Source organism: Zeus faber (assembly GCF_960531495.2).
Source record: "Zeus faber genome assembly, chromosome: 6".
Lineage (NCBI taxonomy): Eukaryota > Metazoa > Chordata > Actinopteri > Zeiformes > Zeidae > Zeus > Zeus faber.
This window is the reverse complement of record NC_137201.1, coordinates 23,140,426-23,145,150: the sequence shown is the minus strand read 5'-3', so window position 1 is coordinate 23,145,150 and position 4,725 is coordinate 23,140,426.

Sequence of the window (4,725 nt, the reverse complement as noted above, 5' to 3'; positions counted from 1 at the left end):
TTCCCACAATGCTCTGCGCGCCAGACAAGCCGACCCGGCGGGGGGGGGGGGGGCGGCGTCCCGGCGCGAGTGACGCCGCCTTCGACGGGGGCTCGGAAGTCGGTGCGTTCGAGTCGGCGACCGCGCCCGCCCCCCGCGCCGAACGCCTTCCGTTCGCCCCCCCCCCCCCCGTTCGGGGAAAACGTGGACGTCTGCTGTCAATGCGATGTGATGGGATCTCGGTAACCGCGGGACGGATTCCCGACTTGAGTGGCCGTTCCGTTGCGGTTGTTTCATTAGAAGCTGTTTTTGTCCGATAGATCAACGCGATGGCGCATATTATTGAGCGCATATACAAAAAATAACGGGTTTCAGCAGTACCAGATTGGGTTTTTTTTTTTATAATTCACCTTTTGTCTCAGACATGTCGAGATTTGCATTAAAAATAAAAATAAAGTCACAACTCTCGAGTAGTAGAACTTGTTGAGCGGCATCGATCGGCCGCAGTCGGCATTGATTACAGTGACGGCAGCGCCCCCCTCCGACCACAGGTGGAATCACGGTTAAGGTCATAATAAATACATACACCCCCTCAGCTTTGAATGAAGTCAGTTTACCTTCAGTTTAGATTTGATTGTTAACTTTATAAAACTTAAAATTAAACGAAATCTTACTCAGTGTTTCGGTAACAAAATATGTGAGCCACTCTTGTACACACAAATCTGTGGTTTTAAAATAATTACATTTTAGGAATTTCTTCTTTATTTTCTCTTGGTCAAAATATATTTTGAAGAGTTTTGGACCAAAAAAAAACCCCAATAAAAACAAACAAACAAATGAACCTTCATGGCATGGATGATCATTTTCATGTGGCTTTTCAATTCATTGTTGCTGTACTTGTGAAATACTCTCGACTTTGCTTTGCTGTTATTGCTGTGTATTGTTTGCTAAATTAAGGCTGAACCATATTTCCTTGTGTTGTGTTAAAACGAGTCATTACGACTCTAATTACTTCCCAGGGATGTTCCTCAGCTGATCCCAGGCCAGATGACAAAAGGTACCGGTCAGCATGATGTTCCGATCTGAAAATGAGTAAATGTCACACAGCTCAGCCTCTCCTGCCTTCCACCTGTCACTGGAGACCCTCTCAGTGAGAAAACCCGTCTACATTACTGTTTTACTGTCAAACATTGAAAAATAAGGAACATCTCATGGATGACTTCCAAATCCATTCAAATTCCCAAGTATATAAACAATAATTCAAGTCAATTCACTTATCCCAAGCAACCGTGCAGACAGACAATGTGGATCCATTGAATGTGGAACATTGGTCAAATGGGATTCAATAATATAGCGTCACAGAGTCATGACGACACCAGAGAATAGAGGCAGAACGATGGATGGGGGAGAATAAGGAGCAGGACAGAGGATAAAGAGCAGGACAGAGAATAAAGAGTAGGATAGACGATAAAGAGTAGGATAGACGATAAAGAGCAGGATAGACGATAAAGAGTAGGACAGGGGATGACAATAGTGCTCCTGTGGATCTCGAGCAGTGAGGTAATGCTGCAGAGACAATTCTATAGTGAATTGATCCATAAACAGCATTCTGGCAGTTTAAGAAGAGAGCAGAATAGCGGATAATAACCATGCGATCGTCTGTTTACTGTATTACACGACAAAAACCCAGTTTCCTTGCGAAACTGAATTTTATTTTATTTTTTTCAAACATCCACCTTCCGCAGTTATTTATTTTGTTATCGACATTTTACCGACCACATCTAGCTATGTCGCTTGATCAAATTCAGTGCGGCTGCCTTTCACCTCTTGAACGTGGTGGACCCTGCCACCAACAATGGATACCGCATATAGAGGGGGCACGTGCAAACACATTGAATGGTGGTTTCTTTTAAAGTGTCAGATTGATAAAGTATCAAACATGGGATTTTTTTTGTTCAACCAAATAATGTCACGGATTACCACTTTAAAATCAGTGTGGTTCATATTGAATGGTTTATTTGCTCTGCTCCTGTGGTTGAGGCACACAGTGCCATCTTCATGCAGACTGATTAATTGGATTTTCCATTCCTACAATGGTACAAAATCTTATCATGCATCTAATCTTTGATGTTGATGATGTGGACTGAAGTGTTTGGAGAAACCTGTTAAAGCCTTCATTACCATTTCAGACAGGAAGTTAGGGCTGGGTAACATATTTGTTATTATAATATTGATATTGTGAAATGAGAATAGATATCGTCCCGGATCATGGCTAATACAATATTGTGACGTAGTTAAAGGTTGTCTTTAAGCAGCGTTTCAGTAAAATAACACCGTTCTCTGAACTTCAGCGACTGTTCTTGATGTTCTAATCAATGCTCATAATATCCACATTAATAATGATTATTTCACAAATATTCCTTGTGTGTCAATATCTCATGAAAGCAAGAATAGTCATCCCCCAAAATATCCTCAAAATGATCAATATCGAGGTGTTTGTCCAACAACATTGTGATATTTGATATCTGCGTCCTCCAGAAAGGAGGCAAAGGAGGAAAAAGATGATGTCATTTTCTACTTTGAAGCTTTCTCAGTGCACCTCATTGAAAAATCTCAATTCCAGGTCAACGTTCAATCGCTGCTCAAGCCGAGTGTGATTCCGGTTTTGTAAGTGACTGTTATAGCGCAGGGATCATATGACTCCACTAGACGAGAGGAGAGACGAGAGCAAAGGACTCCATTGATATCCATGGAAGGCATGACCCCAGAGCGCCGATCAAGAGGCCGCTTGTTCACAGCCCTTCTCACTGCAAATATTGTGCTGGAACGAGGCAGATGTGGTGACTGTTGTTTTTGTTTTTGTATATATATATTTTTTTTTTGTCGCACACTTACAAAAGAAAATAAGAGAAAAAACGCTGCTGGTATTGATGCCGCTTAAAATTCATTTCTATTTATTTATATATTTATTTTCACTCTCATAAAAAGTAAGAGCTCCCTATTGGCTGGATTCCACCCCCCCCCCCCCCGCCCCGTTTCCCGGGCAACCATGTTGGGGTGGAGAAAAAGAGGAAATCATGTGAGGGCAGAGCATCCCTCTCTCTCTCTCTCTGTCACACACACACACACACACACACACACACACATCCACACACACATATACCAAGCTCTCCACGCTTACACTCCACTCTCAGCTCTCCATCGCAGCGGGGAAAGACACAGCACTGATGGAGACTCGTCCAGAGGAGGAGATCCCGCTGTGACGGACGAGACATCCCTCCATCCCTCCATCCCCCCTCCCTCCCTCCATCCCTCCATCCCTCCCTTCATCCATCCATCCATCCATCCCACCGTGACCTTCTCCACCTGCTTTCGTTCGCTCAACTGCTGACTGACAGTGTCCGGTCTGGTGGCCGTGCTGCCGGGGGTGGGGATTCCCGCTCACCTTCATCTCCCTCTCCTCCTCCTTCCTCTTCTTCTTCTCTTGAAGCATCTCTGCTCTGCTAGGACGGTGGCTGCATTGATGCAGAATGGGTTGTGGCAATTCCTCAGGCACCAGCACCTCAGGAGGGGGTGAGTTTTATAGAATAGCAGAAGATGTTGTGGGTATGTTTTTTTGCGTGCATGCGTGCGTTTGTGTGTGTGTGTCTGTGTGCGCATGCGTGTGTGCGTGCGTGCGTGCGTGTGTGTGTGTGTGTAGGTGTGTGTGTATGTGTGTAGGTGTTGATGTTGTCACTCTGCGTGCGTCAGGGAGAGAGGGTGCTATGCATGTCAATGATATGTGTCAGTGTTAGCCTGGGGCTCGCATGTCCCCATGTGTGTAGGAAAGGGTGTTTGTGTGTGTAGATCTTTGTCCTTCATAGTCCCCACACACACATTCACAGCACACTGTCCTCCCCCTGTGTAGTTTGCTGTGTTCACAATGTGTGTCAGTGGGTTTATAGAAGACACACACACACACACACACACACACACACACACACACACACACACACACACACACACACACACACACACACACACACGAGTGCTTTGATAGTGCTGCAGGTTTCACACTTTGACTTCGAGTTGCTGGGAGACACTGGCATTGACTGACCTGAAGCCCCAGCAACATCACGCCGACGCAAAGACGAGTCGCCCATTAAGACGCTCTCACTCGTAGTAGTGTGTCTCGAGTTGTATGTGTGTGTGTGTGTGTGTGTGTGTGTGCGCGGGTGTGTGTGTGTGTGTGTACATGTGTGTGTACATGTGTGTGTATATGCATGTGTGTGTGTATAGGCCTATATTTGGGGGGAAGCAGGGCATACACCCCCCAATATTTATAACACATGCATTTCCCCCCCCCCCCAATATAAAACTGTTTTGTGTTTTCCTTTCAATAGATAAAGACATATCCACCATAAATTGATACAGAAAAGGCACAAATTGTTGCATAAAGATTCACCAGAATGCAGGAAATGAAGTGTGTGAAATGAAGTCAAAATTTACAGGTGGATGATCCCTAGACGCCCTGCTTAATGTTTCCCCCACAATGTTCAAATGAAACCTATGCCAGCGTTTGTGTGCGTGTGTGCATGTGCGTGTGCGTGTGCCTGTGTGTGCATGTGCCTGTGCGTATGTACTGTATGTGCGCGTGCATCTCCATCCCAGCAGCTTTCAGCGTTGGTTTCCATGGATTTCTGTGAATGAAACACAAAGCGAGAGTTTCCATGACATTTAATTTGCGGTTTTGGTCTCTGATGCAGA